We start from the raw sequence: 20,651 nt of genomic DNA on the forward strand, positions 1-20,651 counted from the left end.
TACACATGAAGCAGCAAAGGAAGCTATATGGCTAAGGAAGTTCATAGGTGAACTTGGTGTAGTCCCCTCCATTAAAGGACCAATAGCCCTGTATTGTGATAATAACGGAGCTATTGCACAGGCAAAGGAGCCTAGACACCACCAAAGAGTCAAGCATGTACTTCGTAGATTTCACCTTCTACGAGAGTTCGTTGAAAGACAAGAAGTCGAGATAAGCAAGATTGGAACTGATGACAACATATAAGATCCATTGACTAAACCTCTGCCGCAGGCGAAGCACAACTCGCACACTGCAGCTATGGGAATCAAGCATATTGGAGAATGGCGTTGATGTCCTTATTTAATGTTTTAAAGTTTTAGAGTTTAATACTTTGTAAAACATTATTGGTTAATCATTCACAATAAATGAATAGAATTCATTTTCCATTTAATATGTGGTTTATTAAATGATGAGTCCTTTCAATTCGACGAAATATTCAAGATAGACTGTCAGGACCAGTCCTGTGACTAAGAAATGTCTATCAAGTAAACTTGAATGTCAAAAGTTGAAAATGGTCCCTGGTCGGAGTTTTCTATAAAATTGGACGCATAGAAAACGTTAGACGACTAGAATGCAAGATGACTAGTAGTTCTGTTTCTTGAACTATTTGGACATGCCAATGTCATAATCATTTGCATAGATACTTACTTTGGGAAGACTAGTATCGGACAGACCTATGAAACTTTACTGTAAGAGATGAAAATCTGTCATAAGTAAATTTCATTAAAATTAATAGACACTAAATCCTCAATACCTGAGTGATTTGAGATTACTTGTTTGAGAACTGGTTACTTTGACGTTGACCAACCGTCGCACCGTAAAAGGAGGCTATAAAGGAAACGCTCAGGTAATCACCTATCAAACGAAGTCTAATCTCAAGATCGCAAGATTGGGATTGTCCTCCCATAAATCGGGATGAGATGCTTAAAAGTTGTACAAGGCCACTCGGAGAGCTAGAAACTGTAAAATGCATGGCCGTGCTCGGATGAATCATAGGCTATGATTATCTGTTTATTTGATCAGTTGAACTCTGAAACCGAGAAACACCTCTGGACATAATAAGGATGACAACTCTTACCTTATGTTCAAAGAGCAAGCATCGAGCGACAAAGGAATTAGGAAATGCACACTTGTCCCTAAGGACAAGTGGGAGACTGAAGGAAATAGTGCCCTTGGTCCAAGTATGCATATAATATTAAGTCTAAGAAATGCGGTTCAGTATTAATTAACAAGTTAATAATTCAGTGAGATCAAGTGAGCTGAATGCCTAGCTAGAGGCCGCTTCAATTCAAGTGGAATTAATTATATTAATCCACAACTTACTCTTGACTGAACCCGTAGGGTCACACAAATAGTACGTAAACGGATCAAGTATTTAATGGCATTAAATACTCCATCTATGGATATTCGGAATCGACGGATCTTGGTTTCAGTGGGAGCTGAGATCGTCATAAGCAAGAAATGAATACTCCGGAAACGATGATATTGACGTAAACGGAAATATGGATCGTATCGGAAATATAAATATTATCCAAGTCGTAGATGTTGCCGGAAACGGAAACATGGTACGTATCGGAAAATATTAATGGAAATGGAAATATTGCCGGAATCGGAAATATTGCAATTAACGGAAATATTGTCTGAAACGGAAATATTATTGGAATCGGAAAATAATTTCGGAAACGGAAATATTAAATATTTGTTCGAAACGGAAATTAATTCCGGAATCGGAAATATTAAATATTGTTCGTATCGGAAATGAATTCCGGAGTCGGGAATTTAATCGGAAAGCGTATCGTACGAATTAGCATCGAACGAGGCTTGCTAGACGAAGGCCCAGCACGAGGCCAGGCCAACGCCCAGCAAGCCGCACGCCAAGTGCTCGACCAGGCCCAGCGCAAGGCCAGGCTCAGCAAAGCAATGGCGGGCGCGCACGAAGCCCATGGGCTGCGAGGCCGCATGCGCTGTGCGCTCGGCGTGGGCCGTAAGGCCTGCATGCGGGAGTGCATGCGTGTGGGTGTGCTCGTGTTCGTAACGAATCCTAATCCTATCGGAATTCGTTCATTGATTAAATTCTAATCCTAAAAGATTAAATTTATTATTTAGAGTTCTAATAGGATTCTAATTAATATATCCATATCCTAGTAGGATTATAATTCCTTTCCATAAACTCTATAAATCGGTGCCTAGGGTCACATATTTACATCGAGATTTGAAGTATTCAAAAGGTAAGATTTTCAAGCAAAAATCAGCCAAACACTTGCAACCCAAATAGCCGAAAATCCTAGTAACCTTAAGGGCGATTCTAGTTGGTCAATCTTAAGGCGGATCCGGACGTGCTGTGGACTATCTACGGAGGGACGACACTTGGAGTCCTAAAGACTTGTTCTTGTTCGGTTCGGGCGCAGCTAGGGAGGGCACGCTACAAAGTGTATGCATCTGAATTATGCTAAATGATTATGTGTAAATAATATGTTTCCTGGCTTTATGGTTTTTCCGCATGATTTATGTTTATTCATATGTATCATAACCTAACACCACCTACCAAATTCTTAAAAAATGTATAATGTTTCAAACTTCAGATGTTCGTTTACATTTTACCCCACTTACTAAAGGCAAAGACGTTACTTGGTCCGCATGTCCCTCCACCACCGTTTTAGATTCCATGGTTGGAGACTTGGAAGTAGCAGGGTTTCAGAAGTTGGATGTATTTCCATGACTACAAAATAAACAAAAATTAATAATTAAATATAAAACCAAACATGAATAAAATAATTAAATAAGAAACTATTGATGGAAGATTAGCTAATCACTCGTTTGACATGTCTACCCCATCCATCCCTAATTATTTACCCGATTTTGTAGTTGATTTCAGAATTTACATTATCATAAACTGAGTAATAACAAACGATATCTCATACGGAGAAACAAATTAATAGAAGAAAAACATGATTTATTAACTGACTGGTACATGTATAAGGATCACAATACATGTTGTAACGCCCCGACCTCTAATTCAAGTATTAAAGCATACTTAGCAGCGGAATTTACCTAATTCGGTCGGGACATTACTGCCGTAACTCCCTCTTGGGAATTACAAGGCAACCATCAATCATAAACTATTAAAACTCCAAATTAATATAAAAATCCCTTATATTTCCCAAATAAAAGTACATAACTTACTAAAACTCTTTAATTAAACTATTAAAACTTTAAGCATAAACTAGGTGAATAATATTAAAGTGAAATTCCTCGCCACTACTCGTTTCCATAGTTCCCCGCAGTACCTAAAACAGAAAACAAAACGGTGAGCCGAAGACTCAGTAACGAACTATTCTAGCAACGTAAATTCATTTCAATCCATTTTATTTAATAACACGGGGAGAATAGAATAATGTAAAACATTTTATAAAGCCATATATTTAATTCATTCATAACTTTTGGGTTCACATGCTAGCTGTGGCAAGTATGACATGGTGGAATGTCTTCCACGAAGGACTGATGTCCGTAAAACATAGGGCCTTGACCCGAAAACATGAGAGCCTTGGCTCAGTGGGCGAATGCCCCATGGGTACATGCATGACCGAGAATCATAACCTGTGAACATATACTGCCAAACGGACTAGGTATTTCACTTTCCTTTATCATGTTTCGTTTAATTTTATATTTTAGCCTTTTTACTTCATTTGAAATAACATAATTCCTTTAGATCACATGATCAAAATAAAACATCATTTAGATCCTTGGATCAATAAAATATCATACCTTTCATGGCATCACATAAACATGCATCATTTCTTTCATGGTTTCTTATAAACATCATTTTATAAGAAATTCAATCAAATCATACTTCCTCTGTTCCGGAAATATCGCATCATTTGTTTTTACACTATTCACACTACGACTTTGGCCATTTTTTGTGATTCGTACGTAAGGAAATTTTAGTCATGTGTGGTCATGTTAGATTCTTATCGATATATATTTTTTAAATATAATTTTTTTATAATTTTTACTTGCACACGATATGAGATATTAAGAGTCAACGTAATGGTTAGAGGAGTAAAAGTCAACCATGGTGCGATATTTCCGGAACGGAGGAAGTGTTTAATTTCCCGCAATTCATAAAACATGTCAAAATATTTAGTTCATAAATTCAATCATAACGTCATAATTTCATAATCACATTTACAAGGGAACTGTGGGTACTAGCAATAACTGTAACCTCAGATCCGCTATTTGCTAAGGATTTTCCGGTTCGTTCATCCTAAGCTCCGAGTCCAATTTCTTTCAAAACATTAAATCATTGAATTAGTACTAAATCGATAAATAATTTAAATCAATATTTCATAAATAATGGTTTTATAAATAAATATAATTTCATAATTTAATGAAAATATTATTAAACGAAATTTTAATCGAAATATATTTATATATTTCATAAATCGGTTTACATGAAAATATTATATAAAGTCGATTTTTTTGCTAAATAAAGCTAGTAATTTATTTTATTAAACTCAATAATTAAACTTGAAAATATTAAACAATTTATTAGTGAATAATTATATCATAAAAATTATTAAAACATAAATATTGTTAAATTGAAAATCTGAAAATTCAGATTGGTCTTACCCAAAGCCCAAATGGTTAGGTTGGCCGAACTTAAATATGGGTTGGAGAAAAAAAAATCAAAGCTTTAGAATTTAATTTTTGGTTGTTTTGGGTTTCTGGGAAAGGGGGCACGAGCAGGGGAGGGGAGAGGAGGCGCACGAGGAGGAGGAAAGAGAGGAGGGAGGAAGGGAAAGGTGGCGGATGGGCTTAGGTGGCTCGATGCCGGAGGGAGGTGAGGGTGGTGGGGTTTTGTGGTGGCAGAACGAAGGGAGAGAGGGAGAAAGGGGCGCAAAGTGGCCGAAAAACAGGGGAGGTTGGGGCGGTTCTGAGCGGCTCGCCGAGGTTTTAGAGACGGAGGTTGGTTAGAAAGGTGGTAATGGTGGTCGGGAGTGGTGGTGCGTGGTGTTGGTGGTGCAGCGAGGCCGGGAAAGGGGAGAGACAGGGGAGGGGCAGGGGAGTGTGACAAGGGGAAGGAGAGAGAAGACAGTGGTGTGTGTGGTGGTGCTGGGGTGCGACGGTGGTTGGGGTGGTAGTTAGATGTGGTAGACGGTGGTGGTCGGTGGTTGAGGTGGTGGCGGATGGTGGTGGCAGGCGGTGTTTGTGTGGTGTTTCGAATTAGGGAAAAACAAAAGAGAGTGAAATTGGTTCGGTTTTGATTTTGATTTTTGGTTGAGAAATTTGGTCTCTGGTCGTTGGATTTGTAAAGGAAGAAGAGAAAGAATCCAATTTGAACTTTGCAATGAATGGGAACTGGTTTTTAAGGAAGAAGAGAAGGAAGAAAAATTCTTCATTCATTTGTACGTGGAGAGCAAGTAGAAAAAGAGAAAGGGGGGTTTTGGCTCTTCTAAGGGAAATTTCGTAATTTCACAAGATTAGGGCAAAATTTCTGAAATTCATTGCTATTTTGGAAAATAATAAAAATATAAATGTTTAACTAAAATAATTCTTTATAAAATATCGTTGATGAAAAAGAAATAAATTTTCGTTTATAAATTTATCGTTTAAAATAAATTGTAAAAACGTTTAAAATAACAAAATTCGATTATTCATAATTATTTAAAATGAAAACAAGCTAATAAATATATTTAATTTTAATAAATCAAGTTTAAAAATTTCGGGGTATTACGCATGTTAACACTTGACATAGTGAAGTTTTATGGTAATACCTTATATAATCTGATTGTGCCTGGTAACATAGAGCTCGGATGAATATGAAATTACAAATATTAACACTTTGTTGTCCTTCTACGGGATTATCAATGCTTACATTCCAAAACAAATTTATACTTCGTATCTCTCTAGAAACGAAACCAAGCAATCATTCAAAATTGGATCTTCCATGCTATTGAACAATTTAGACTTGAAACTTCGTATCTTCCATACTACTACAAAAATTAATACTGTGTATCTCTCATAATTGGTCTTGCAACCAGTAGTAAAAGCGCATACTAGCCTGAAATTCAGCATCCTAAAATCAAACATTTGAAAAAATCAAACGAAATACTGCTACAAGGTGAGAAATCCGAGAGAAAACCCAAGAAATGGAGAATAGAAATACCTTAAAATAGGAACTGGGGAGAGAGAAAGAGAGAGGTTTTGGAGCGACTAGGGTTTAAGCTTTGAAACGCTTAAACTGAAATCGACCCGAAAATCAGCCGGAAACTGAAATCCGCCCGAGAATCAACCGGAAAGCCGAACTCCACCCAAAATCAATGCTTTTCAGAATCGAAAAATCAACAAACTCCACTCAAAATCTTATATCCATGGAGGAGTAAGAGAGAGAGTGAAGTGAGTAGTGAGGGAGTGAGCGAGTGAGAGAGAGAGAGAGAGAGAGAGAGAGAGAGCTCTTCCTAGATGGGTAGTTAAAGATGGTTGTGGGACGAGTTGGGCTTGGTGCCGAGTCTGCGGGCCTAGAGGCATGTCAGGCACGACCCACAACACGACACGAGTTAAACAGGTTGGGCTAGGCCGGGCCAAGAAAAGATAAATCTACGCCCAGGAACGGCACGAGCTCGCGTGCCTAGCGGGCCAGGCCTGGCTCGTGCCTAAGCCCACGTGCCTTCATCATGCCTAAGCCCACGTGCCTACTTTGTGCCTAAGCCCACGTGCCTGCTTTGTGCCTAAGCCCACGTGCCTACTTCGTGCATGTCTCGTGCCTAGGCCCATAGGCTTATCTCGTGCTTAGGACCACGTGCTTAATTCATGTCGTGTCGAGTAATTTTAATATTTTGTAATACTACACTTATTTCGCCCTGTCAATCATTTTCCTAGGTGAGATTCTGTGTTGAAATGCTCTTCATTTTCGGTGATTCAATTCGTACTTACTTTGTTTGGTTGAGTTATATGGGATTTTATTTGAACTTCAATTCCACCCAATATTTTTTAGTTGCTGAATTGAATAATTTGACCGTAGAATATATCTTTTGCAATATGTTAAAATTATTGTTTTAGAAAACTAAATATACTAGATATGCATATACTGAATTGTTCATTTTTCTGAACTTGAAGAAGGATATTTTTGATATGCTCAACGATCCAAAGTTTATTAAATACTTTTTACTATTGAATAATACCTCATATTTTTTTATTAAATATTTCGAATATTCGTGGTACACCATCTAAAGTTCTAAATTTAGCAGTAATTATTAGGAGGAGATACATCACATTATATCATGCATACATTAATCGAGAATTATATTCATAGTTCTTCATGACTCAAACACTTATTATTGATGTCCATCACTTATTCATATTCATATTCATATTCCTGATCATCTTCACCATCTTTGTCATCTTGTTCTTCGTCGCTTTCTAATTCAGATGCCAGTGATTGGACCGATATGGTCGTTGCAGTTGCATCATCTGAATCAGCATCACATTCTTCACGATCTTGCATTCGTTTATTGGCGTCTAACTAATACTTGAAGCAAACACACATCTCAAGAGTGTCTGGTCTTAATCTAGTTCTTCTGTCATCCAAAACACGACCAAATTCACTAAAAGCTCGTTCAGAAGCAACAGATGAATTTTGACATCAAAATTATTGCGTGCTATGCCTGATAAAATAGGGAACTGTTTGTATTGCTTTTCCCACTGTAGACACCTACTTTTGTCCCCATTCCCGCAAGGGAAAGGTTCGATGATGAAAGCATAAAAACTCCACTTGCCAACGCGTCTCCATAAAATAAACGAATCTCGATTCTCCATTTCATTTCACCCGAAACCTGCTATTTATGGAAACCTGCTAAAAATAGTAACTGCCGTAATGGGTAGTTGTTAAAAGTGGCAAGTCATAAAAGATAGAAACCTGTCAGAATTAGGTGTTGCACTCCAACATAAATCCTAAGTGAGATAGAAACTGCGAGAATCCTATTCCTAATATGATTCGGAAATAAAAGTTACGTATTAATTAAAATCCTAACGAGCCTAGAGTTCGTAACGGGCCCAGACGCATTCCGTCATAAAATTGATACGCAATAAAAGACTCGATTAAATCTCAAACTCTACGAATTTCAGGAATCCGAATCTGACTAAAGAAAACAGCCCAGACCCTATTTTCAACGCCTGGCTCTGGGCGCCGAAATCTTCGGCGCCCAGGCCCGGGCGCTGAAAATACCTGGGTACGTGTTTTTTCCTAATTCTTTGTGAATTAGAACTCTGCAATTCTATCTTTCCACGAACTCTTCCCTATAAATAGGCCCCTAGATTCGACGTGAAAGAACACACAACAACACATAATTATATTCTGAGTATTGACTCCAACCCTTAGCCTAAGCCTCTCGCTGCGAAACTGTTCACGCGTTCTGTCGCAATCGATCCATAAATCGAACATAACGTATCCTGTCCCATAATTGAGATTCGTTAAATAAAAAGGAGAAATAGCACAGTCAAAGTGGTTAGTTTTCTGAGAACCGTGACGCACCTCTCAAGGGTGCGTCGTAATGTGTCCCTTTTCGATGATTTAACTGCTTTCCTCGCTCTTTTTATGAACTCTTAAACTAACCTAATCTGATTGTTCTATCGCGCCTAACAAATATAATATTTTTGGGAAATGGGATTATCATGCTAGGTCCCTTAATACTATTTAAATCAGATAATCACGATCGAATTAATATTATATGTTGCATATTCCTAAAATCAACTCAGATTAGTTTAATAGTTAACGCATGTCCCTTCAATTATTTATGCTGACCTAGTAAGGATATCCTGCCTCTGGAGTTATCGACGAGCGAAGTACTCCTCTCGGTAGTTACAGTCCCCCGAACCCTCAATCTCTACCTTGCGGGTGTATATTGAGAGATCCCCACACCAGGGATCACAAGGGAACCTACGGCCGTCGTGGTCAAACATAATTGCACTCCCTTTATGTCACGATAACCGGGTTTTGTCAGTTTTTCTCATTGTCGTTAAAAACTGAATGGCGACTCCTATATTACTAGTCAATTGGGTGTATACTCACAGGAAATCCAATTAACCTTGATTGAATAAAAGAATCGTCACACCCACGAGGGACAAGGTCACGCATTAGCCTCGCGCTTTTTCGACCCCCTCACAGTGGCGACTCCACTGGGGAAAGTGAAGGAAATACTCGTGCTTGTAGGTAATCAAAATAGCCGAAGGGTGAAACGATCCTACCCCGCGTTTATTTCCCCATCAAGTTGGGACGACCTGAAAATCAGCATATTAATGTGAACGGGCAGAACATCATAACGAATCTCGGCTCCCTCGGGAGTTGGGACTAAGGATACCTTTTTTCGCCAATAGGGGGGGTGCATACGCCGCGCATGTTTCCCACTCGGTACTTGTGCAGGTAGTACACCTATCCCGAACCCAATCGCTCGCCCATTAGGTGCCTCTCGCCTGCATGCCCCCTTGGCTTGCACTTACGGGTTGACCTCTTGAGCGAAATTCGTCTGTTGAAGACACTACCTCGACCGGGGCATGTGTTGGATCTATGATAGAAGCGGTACCAAGCCAGGCGCAAATAAACTACCCATAGAAGCCTATCAGAAACTACATGGCATATTTAATTTTCAAATCCATGTTTGTAATGTAGTTATGTGTAGCGAAATATGTGATTGTGTGTGACAAACTATCCTAGAAAACCAACGACCTTAAAAACTGCCCAAACATTCATAGACTAATTTGCCAAAGAGTTATACCGAAACACGTGTTCCGCAAACCCGAATGATCGCCACAAAATAAGCGACGCTCGGGATGGCCTGTAACGAATCTCACAAACGCTGTTACGCGTAAAGGACGTTATTAGGCAAGCACGCAAGTCGAAGTCGCATAAACAGAAGACAGAAAACGAGAACCAGCCAGGGACGCATTTTCAACGCCCCTGGCTGGGCGCCAGAATTTCTCACGCCCCTAGCTGGGCGCTGAAGTTGCTGCTTGGCCTTCTGGTCAGGCGCAGCAGCCTCGGTGCCCGAGCGAAAGGAAAATACGTAGCGCAAAAAAAAAATGTTCATCAAAAGAATTGCTACGAGGTCGTAAGAAAAGCACTCGATTTCAAAAAGCGACTCGTGAAAAATTAATAACTCTTTGTGTCTTTGTTGGGCCTCCTACGACGGCAATGCTCGGCATCAAAACCGAACATGCTAACAACTATGAATGTCACACGGGCAAGTGTTTCGAAAATCCAAAGAATGACCAAAATAAAAAAAACCAAAAAGTGTACCGACAGAAGAAAGAGCGAAAAAAAAACCAATTTAGAGAGTCGAAGTCTAGACTAAGTAATGATTGAAACTTTGGGAACCTAAACTTTAGCTTATCTTATGCCTAGGACTGGTCCTGCCACTTGGTGCCGAACAGGGAATCAACGGCTAGTGCGTCTCGAAGATACATCGCCAACACCAGGTTTAGTAACTCCAAGCTCCGTCCGTCGTCCCTCATTTCAAGGATCTCCGCTTCCCCAACCTCGATTCGCACCTCCAAACATGTCCTTCGAAGATTTGCGAGACCAGATGGTCCAAATGACCCAACTTATGGGCCAACTGAAAATGGAAAACGAAGCCTTAGCGGCTGCGCAAGCCAAAAATGACCTCGAAAACGAGAAGAGGATTGAAAAAATGGTCCTACAGCAAACCATGGGGAGCAAATACTTCTCCCTCGAGCCTGAACCTTTTCCTTGCAAATTACCAGAAAAGTTCAGTTCATCTGACTTACCAAAGTTCAAGGCCACGGACAACCCCCGTGATCATCTACTGAGCTTTGTGAATACCATGAACTTGAAAGGCGTGGACAAGTCCATGTACTTACCTGCCTTTCCTTTGTCCTTGGAACCTGTGCCACTCAAATGGTACTATCACCAGGACCCTAAGCTCTTCCCCACTTGGGAATACTAGTAGAAAAAACCCCTGTTTCAGCCCCCTTGTTGCAGCGTACAGGTATTAATACGCTTCAACAACCAGTCGGTCAACGCGGGTCAAACCCTTTAAAGGGTTATTGCAGCGTACAATTTAATTGTTCCCTGCAAAAAAGTTTGTTGCAGCGTACATTTTAAAAGCCCCCTGCAATAGCTTGTTCTTATTGCAGCGTACAATTTAAAAGCCCCCTGCAATAGCCCGGGTAAAAAAAAATTCGCTGCAGTATTAGTTGAATAATTCAAAACAAATCAAAGCATCTGAAAATTTGGGTTCTCGCACTTAACTCTCTTCTTCTTCCCTTAGATTCCCTGCGTCGTCCCCTCAAAAAAAATACCATTCCCTGCATCGCCCAAAAAGCTTCCTCGTCGATCGTACTGGCCTCCTTGCCAGTCGCTGGTGGGTCTCTTTTTCGCCTCCTCTCCAGTCGCAACCTGTTAGCTTGCTCGGCCGGTGGTTTCAAGGAAAAACTTAGCTGGCTCGCGCCGGTGGTTCCAAGAAAGAAAGTTGCTCGAGTCCTGCTTTCCGTCAACCTCTTCCATGTCCCTTATTTTAGGTTTGTTCAAGTCGCTTATCTGATTTTCGTTTTAAGAATTAGGGTTTGTTCATTTCATTTTTAGGGTTGTGTGAGTTTGTTCAATTCGTTTTTAGAGTTCAATTCTTTTTTAGGGTTTGGTCATAGATAAAGATGTGGTGGTGTTGGAATTAGAGAATGGTGGTGGGGTGGTGGTGGTGGGGTGGAGCAAGGGAGGTGGAGTTGACGGTTGTATTTTCACTACGCACTTGAATTATGTATGACAGTGTACCCGAAATCTCTGACAAAACCCACCAAACTCCATAATTCTATATTTCTTTTATTGTATTTATGCTGTCTTAAGTTGAGTACATCTTGCCTCTTTTTAGCTTGTAATTTCTGCTACAGATCTCCAGTGGTGCTTGTTCTTGTTCTTAATCTTTTGTATTAATATTCAAACTTCTGTATGCAAGATGCTGATTGATTTTCTCTTCATTACTTGTCAGGTTCCAGAGCAAGATTGATTCTGCTGAAGGATCATAGCTGCCAGGACATTCATACCCGTCATGTTGCACAAGGTTGTAGTTGCCTGCTTGGTGATGGTGGTGGTAACATTGCCTTGTAAGATTCCCTGTGTATTGGTAACTCCCTTAAGAACTGTGTAGTAGATTTCATCATTCCATGTGTCTTATGCAGTTGATTTCTAACTTGAGAATTATTGCCTCTAAAGTGTGTGTATTTCTAGTAGTTATCCTTTCATTGATATGTATATGAACTAAAAATTGGTTAGGAGCGGGTCACATGAAAATGGTGTCGAACATTGGTAGAAAGGGATTCAATATGTTCTGGACTCCTAGGAGATTCAATATATTTTGCCAACCATCAATTGTTCAACCGAGCTTAAACTTCAGATTGGATTGTGTTGCAGATGAAGAAGAATGGAACCTGAAATTTGCTTTCAGTTATCTTCGCTTGATATTTACAGAACGTAAAATGATGTTGCTGAACTTATGTTATTTTTAGGAACTAAAATGTTGTTATGAGCTATAAGTATGTTTGAGGGAAATGCCAATTTATATTATAATATATGTTCCATTTCAGTGTTATTGCTTTTGGGACTCTTTGCATTCATCGAGTAAGTTAGTTTTTAGATTAATTCAAGACTAATTTTGCTGTTCTTGTCAGTAAACTAAGAGTTAATTAATTGATGATGATTGTTTTCAACAAGGAACAACTTTGCTTTGGTTGACATCCATGATCCCTTCACTGAAACCATCACCTTGTGCTTAGTCTAGTGGTGAGAGTTGTGCCTCAGCTACTCCAATTCAGTATTATTTCTATTTGGTTCTTTTTGCCTAATCTCGATAAAGAGAATCCCAACAATAAAAGGGTTATAGATAGTTTCTTCAACTGGTATTATGCCTCAACAAGATTAGCAACTATAATTGCTTTGACAGTTATTGTGTTCATTCAAGATAAAGGTTGGCCAATTGGGTACGGTGTGCCTGCATGTCTTATGGTACTTTCAATCGCAGCCTTTCTATTCGGTTCACCATTGTATGTTCATGTCAAGGTTAAGGATAGCTTGTTTGTTGGTATGTTTCAAGTTCCAATAGCCGCTTTTCGGAAAAGGAAAATTTAGTCGTCCTCCTATTGAGGATGAAGATCAGTACTTTCGCGGAAATGGCTCTGAGAAAACAACCCTCAATGACATCTTAAGGTAATATTTTAATACTCTAACATTCTACAGCACTTTGAGGTTTTTGGTGTGCTTATTCTGTTGATCATGAATCATTCCACTACTCCAATATTATACTCTGGTCAATATGGACAAAATCACTACCATGATACTATGCTCAATAAGTTCTAAAGGTAGTATACATCATTCATCGTATGTTAGATGATGACATTTATTTATGGTTCTTTTTAGTGTTTTTTGTTTAATTATTATTTTTATGATGTATGAAGGACATATCCCTGGAGAATGTGTCAAGCATGTATGAGCTTTTTGAGGCATTTCATGTTGTGCCATTGAGGCAGGCTAGCATCCTTTTCATTTTAGTGAAGCATGATAAATTGAGTGCTAGACCAAGGTATGCAGTTTATCTAATATGTTTTGTTTACTAGCTTTTGTTTTAGCATTACGAACTGGGTGTTTCAGGAATTCGGGTTCATATCCAAAATGATTATTTAGGGAAATAGGGTGGAAATTGTAACTAGTTGTTTATGTTATTGTTTCATTTGAAGGTTTATGCTTTAGATGCAAACCGCAGCAAGTTCTGAAAATTAAAATAGCATTGATATTCTGCTTCTGACAGGTTCTAACATTGGTGTTACTGGATCTTCCTGGACTTCTGTTTTTCTCCACATATACTCTCCTTGTCCTCTTTTGGGCAGAGATCGATCATCAGGTAGAGTGTAATTAATCTGATGTTGCCTTGCTTACATTTGAAAATGACAACATTCATTTCATCTTAGCTCCTTTTCCGCCTAACAAGTGCCTACTTTTTCAGGCTAGATATCTACCAACTGATAAGCTGAGGCTTGTTTACATATTGCTAAACGCTGGAATTTACTTCATACAGGTTTATTACATCTCATGTTTACTTTATCTTTCATGTTAGTGATTTGTTACCAGTTTATTTTCAAAGGGTTTGAACCCATGATAGTTATATTTTATGCTTTAGGTTTGTATCTGGATTTTTCTCTGGTTGTATAACAATGAAGCATTGGAAACCGTAGGACGGATCTTTATTGCAGGTTTGTTTCTGTTATTGATGATGATTTTTTTTGTTATGGGACCACTATTTTCAGACTGTCTAAACTTCTTTATATTCTGTCAGCTGTCTCATTTGTTGCTGCGATCAGTTTCTTGTTTTACGGATGAAGGTCAGTTTTTGAATGTTTGAGTAGTTTGATCGTCTATAACCGAACAACAATGCAAATTTGGTATACCAGTATACTTCGTATCTGTATTTACTTGTCATGTTTTCTATGAACGACTCCAGATTGTTTGTAATGCTGAGACAGTTCCCAATTGAATCTAAAGGAAGAAGTAAGAAGTTATACGAGGTTTGTCTTCTTTCCTGAAACATTTTTAGTCCAGTTTCCCGCGTAATTTCTAAGTTCTAACCTGCTAACAAAGCAGCCTTCTCCTGGAAAAAACCAGTTAATAGACAACGCCTAAATGAGTTTAAAGCCAATAAAACCTAGGGTCATGTTAGCTCTCCTCAAAGCTGGTCTCATTTATCAGGCCATTATCCTGAGATAAACCAGTTTAAAGCTAGTAAAACCCTTTAAACAGGAGTCAAAGTGTACTGCCGTTATATACAACACCCATGAACAACCTAAATATGACCTATAGAAACAAATAAGAGCACGGGAGAAAACAACACTGTTATTTCAGAATAGAGTCTGGACTCAGTCGACGAGCTAATACCCCTCTTCTCTCTCTTTCTTCCCCTCAACCCTGCTTGTAATAGATTTCCTGTGTGACCTGGCTACTGCTCACAAATTCATCAGATAAGATCTGATAACTTCTCAATATTTGAAGATAGGTCTTTAAAATTTTAGTTTGGCCTAATAACTCTATATTTTACATCGTGTTTTATCCTATTTACAAGAGTTTTAGGGATATTTCTTTCTTAGTTGCTTGAATGTTAAAATGTGACATTTCATTTGCATTTAATCTAATGCTCCCTACAAATTTTTGTTTATGTAAAGGTCTATACTCCGAGGAATGCGCCTTATGCTAATGAGGAAATTGATGTGGTTCGTGAGCAATGGTCTATACTCCGAGGAATGCGCCTTATTATTGGCCTGAGCGCGCTTGATCGAGTTGGTTTAGATGTTATAGAACAATATTTTATATTAAAATGTATGCGTATTTTGAAATTGGGACGTACATATATTTAAATGTAGTACGTGTATTTTGGTTTTATGATATATACAGAACACCAGTTATTGTTTTTATATTTGTTATACAATTTGAGATATTATTATTGTTGTTACAGGTTTCTATATTTGGTGCAAGGCACTCTAGCTATCCCTAAATAAAATTAAATTTTTTCCGCCAAAAGTGATTTGTTGCAGCGTACATATGTATATGTACGGTGCAACAAGGCTGTAAAATTTGGCAAAAATTATGACCTTTTGCAGCGTACACCAATTTGTACGTTGCAACAAGTCATGATTTTGGCAAATTTTTCACACTTGTTGCAGCGTACAAATATATGTACGCTGCAAAAAAGCACTTTTTGCAGCGAACAATGTACGCTGCAACACGTTTAGACTTGTTGCAGGCCCCCCAGTTGCAGCATACGATGTACGCTGTAACAGGGGTCTAAAAGCCCGCTGCAATAAGGGTTTTTTCTACTAGTGGAAGACTTTGTCAATGTCTTCATCAAGCAATACTCGTCGAACATGGATTTCCAAGTCACCATGCGCGAGCTGGAAGTTCTCTTCCAAAAGAAAAATGAGGGTTTCACAACCTACTTTGCTAGATGGAGGGACCAGGCGGCCCAGCTAATCAATAGGCCTCCCGAAACAGAATTGGTCCAAAAATTCATTGACAACCTGGACCCGGCTTACAGACAACACCTTAGGTACCTGGGACTCGACACTTTCAAAAGAGTTTATGATGTAGGAATAAAGATCGAGGACGACCTCGCCAAAACCATACAGAGCAAACCCTCATATAAGACCAACACCTATAATCGGGGTAACACATCCCAAGCCCAAGAAGTCCATGCTGTAGAAGAGGCTCCCGCCCGAAGAAACCCTGTAAGATGGGTCCGAGACCGAAAGTTTGCCCCACTCGGGTCAACTTTGGTACAAGCCTTTGAAAGACTAACCAATCAAGGAAAGTTGAGACCTATAGGCCCCACCCGTGACCCTCCTGTCAAAAACAAATATTGGGTCGAAGGTACTTACTGCAAATTCCATCAAGGAAATGGGCATGACACTGAAAACTGCTGGACTTTAAAACATACGATCCAGGACATGATAGAGGATGAAGTAATACCTCTCCCTAACGTTGGCAAACCCAACAACAACAAGAGCCCACTCGGCTCTTGTCACATCTCTCTCGTGTTAGGTTATGATACATATGACAATTCATAAATCATGCGAAAAAACCATTTAGCCAGGAATACATATTATTTATACATAATCATATAGCATAGTTTAGATGCATACTCTTTGTTGCGTGCCTTCCCTAGCTGCGCCCGAACCGAACAAGAACAAGTCTTTAGGACTCCAAGTGTCGTCCCTCCGTAGATAGTCCACAGCACGTCCGGATCCGCCTTAAGATTGACCAACTAGAATCGCCCTTAAGGTACTAAAGATTTTCGGCACTCTTAGATAAGAAATGTGTCTGAATTTTCTCTCAAAAACTCACTTTGAATACTTGAATAATCTGTTAAAATATGTGACCCTAGGCACGTATTTATAGAGTTATGGAAAGGGTTTTGGAATCCTATTAGGATACTAATTTATTTAATTATAACCCTACTAGGAATCTAATTAAATAATCATTATCTAATAGTTTTAGGATTTAATCACACTTCGAATCCTGATTGCTTCAGGATTCCCGCACAAGCAATGCACGAGCACCGTACACCTGGGACAGCCTTGCGGCCCACGCTAGGCGCACAGCGCTCGGCCCATTGTTGCGCTCTGCGCGCGCGCGCCCAAGGCCTTGGCTGGGCCTGGCCTTGCGCTGGGCCTGGTCGAGGCTTGGCGTGCGCTGGTGTGCGTTGGCTCGTTGGGCGACGGCCTGGCTTCGTGCTGGGCCTTCGTCTAGCGGGCCTCGTCCGATGCTAATTCGTACGATACGCTTCCGATTAAATTCCCGATTCTGGAATTCATTTCCGATACGAACAATATTTAATATTTCCGATTCCGGAATCAATTTCCGTTTCGAACAAATATTTAATATTTCCGTTTCCGGAATTATTTTCCGATTCCGATAATATTTCCGATTCTGACAATATTTCCGATTCTGACAATATTTCCGTTTCCGGCAATATTTCCGATTCTGGCAATATTTCCATTTCCGATAATATTTTCCGATACGTACCATGTTTCCGTTTCCGGCAACATCTACGACTTGGATAATATTTATATTTCCGATACGATCCATATTTCCGTTTCCGACAATATCATCGTTTCCGGAGTATTCATTTCTTGCCTGTGACGATCTCAGCTCCCACTGGAACCAAGATCCGTCGATTCCGAATATCCATAGATGGAGTATTTAATGCCATTAAATACTTGATCCGTTTACGTACTATTTGTGTGACCCTACGGGTTCAGTCAAGAGTAAGCTGTGGATTAATATCATTAATTCCACTTGAACTGAAGCGGCCTCTAGCTAGGCATTCAGCTCACTTGATCTCACTGAATTATTAACTTGTTAATTAATACTGAACCGCATTTATTAGACTTAACATTGAATGCATACTTGGACCAAGGGCATTATTTCCTTCAGTCTCCCACTTGTCCTTAGGGACAAGTGTGCATTTCCTAATTCCTTTGTCGCTCGATGCTTGCTCTTGAACATAAGGTAAGAGTTGTCATCCTTATTATGTCCAGAGGTGTTCCTCGGTTTCAGAGTTCAACTGATCAAGTAAACAGATAATCATAGCCTATGATTCATCCGAGCACGGCCATGCATTTCACAGTTTCTAGCTCTCCGAGTGGCCTTGTACAACTTTTAAGCATCTCATCCCGATTTATGGGAGGACAATCCCAATCTTGCGATCTTGAGATTAGACTTCGTTTGATAGGTGATTACCTGAGCGTTGCCTTTATAGCCTCCTTTTACGGTGCGACGGTTGGTCAACGTCAAAGCAACCAGTTCTCAAACAAGTAATCTCAAATCACTCAGGTATTGAGGATTTAGTGTCTAATAATTTTAATGAAATTTACTTATGACAGATTTTCATCTCTTACAGTAAAGTTTCATAGGTCTTGTCCGATACTAGTCTTCCCAAAGTAAGTATCTATGCAAATGATTATGACATTGCCATGTCCACATAGTTCAAGAAACAGAACTACTAGTCATCTTGCATTCTAATCGTCTAACGTTTTCTATGCGTCCAATTTTATAGAAAACTCCGACCAGGGACCTTTTTCAACCTTTGACATTCAAGTTCACTTGATAGACATTTCTTAGTCACAGGACTGGTCCTGGCAGTCTATCTTGAATATATAGTCAAATTTGAAGGGACTCATCATTTAATACTAAACCAAGATTAAATGGAATATGAAAATACATTTCATATATGATAAATGTTCAACCCCAATGTTTTATAACCATGGGCCTCAAACCCATCTTCTAAAATAATTCATGGAATTCAGAGCTATGCTTGATTTCCAGTGCGACAATGTGAGTGTTGCTTCTCACTTGTTGCATAGGTTTAGTTATCATGCTTTGCCAATCTTAATATCCTTTTTCATCGAATGTTCTTCGAGATATGATGATAAGATCTTTTCGAGTTTGTTTATTATGTGATCTAGTCTTTCTTACTTCGATGGTGGTTTTTACTTATTTTGCAATGAAGAACCATCAAGTTAGCAGACGTTTTTCTTGCTTCAAGAGTGGTTCTACACATTTTTCAATGAAGAACCATCAAGCCAGCAGATAGGTGATCTACCCAAGTTCAGTGAAGAACTTTAAACAACCCTGTTTTATTGCTTCTTAGGCAATAATTACTTTTACTTCAACTGTATAGGTTGCTAGTGATGCTTTGTTTGGATTTACCTATCCAGGCAGTTCATAGATATGTGGAAGATTCTCCAACTATATCTTAGAACATAGAAATTATTATTTTAATTTCCCACGCAACAACTCATGGTCTCCAACCCATGTTGCCATTTTCAAAGCACGATGCTCTATAGCTCGTCCTTATCAATGGTTAACTCCAAAGGGTCTTGCTTGATCCTTTGCCAGTGTTTATGCGTGTAGCATCAATATTTAGCATATCTTTATTTCCTTGAATCAAGAACTATTCCTATGTACCTTTTCATGTACCATAAGTATTCTTGATCTCAATCTAGTTGATCTTTACTTAGATCAATAGAGATTGGTATATGTTCGTCATGGCTAAAATCATACGATGCGTTTTCGGCGATCCTCATATTATATCATACATGATAAATTCTTTTGTAGAATAATTCCCAATTGAATTCTATTCATGTAACTTTAGCTTATCTAGTTTCAGTAGATACTGAATCCAGCTAAATTCTTTGACATATAATATAGGTTAAGAATCTCACTTAGATCCTTTGATGTTTTAACTTAGTAAATGCTTATACATAGTTCAAACATTCTTTTACTTAGATTTATTCACATGGGTCGAATATCTCCAATGGAGTATTTCGTGTTTGATTTAGTAAATGCCATTACTTAATCCAAAACATTAATATAAGACCTTTGTAAATAGATCTTAATACCCAGTATGTACTAAGTTTCGCCATGGTCCATCTTTGATGAATAATCTCAAATCTAAGTCATTAGTATTTGAATGTTATTTCACAATAGAGAGATATGTGTGTAATACACATAGAACCAATTAACTTTTAAGTACTCCCACTAAACTTCTTATATATCTATAAGAATCATGTATATTTTATGAAACTAAAATGCTTATTAGCTTCACTTAAAATACAGTTCCAATTCCCAATTGCTTGCTTAAATCTGTACTTAGATTTTATAAACTAGCTTTTCTTTTCAAGCATTTATTTGGATCCACAAATCCTATGACATACCATGTACATAGTTTCTTCCAACATTTGACTGAGGAAGATATTTTGTCATCCAATTGCCATATGTATCAATATGCAATCATTGCTTGAATTATAGACTTGAGCATTACGATTATGCATGAGGTTTCAACACAATTCACACCATGAATTTGCTTGTAACCTTTAGCAACTAATCTCGCTTTGTGTGTGAACACAATTTCATGTTTTGATGGTTTTTATCCTTAAAACAAACTTGCAACCAATAGGTGTGAAACTATTCTTGCAAATCAACAAAATTTCAATTTTGTCATCAAAACATTGAGTATGTTTTATGGCCTCTAACCATTTAAAACATTTGAGTCTATATATGGCC

The 20,651-nt window shown here is 38.7% G+C and overlaps 2 long non-coding RNA genes across 2 annotated transcripts in view; one reads left to right on the plus strand and one right to left on the minus strand.

The window, feature by feature from the left end:
• Nucleotides 1–7,267: 7,267 nt before the first annotated feature.
• The window catches only part of LOC130466317 (uncharacterized), a 30,367-nt gene continuing 16,983 nt past the window's right edge, over nucleotides 7,268–20,651 (minus strand). Inside the window, exon 2 of the long non-coding RNA XR_008926414.1 lies at nucleotides 7,268–7,617. This is a non-coding gene — a long non-coding RNA (uncharacterized lncRNA). The remainder of the gene's footprint in view (nucleotides 7,618–20,651) is intronic.
• On the plus strand, nucleotides 13,852–14,284 carry LOC130466318 (uncharacterized). The gene is made up of 3 exons (XR_008926415.1): nucleotides 13,852–13,941; nucleotides 14,044–14,115; nucleotides 14,218–14,284. It is a non-coding gene; the product is annotated as an uncharacterized lncRNA (long non-coding RNA).

Source organism: Spinacia oleracea, chromosome 1 (assembly GCF_020520425.1).
Source record: "Spinacia oleracea cultivar Varoflay chromosome 1, BTI_SOV_V1, whole genome shotgun sequence".
Taxonomy (NCBI): domain Eukaryota; kingdom Viridiplantae; phylum Streptophyta; class Magnoliopsida; order Caryophyllales; family Amaranthaceae; genus Spinacia; species Spinacia oleracea.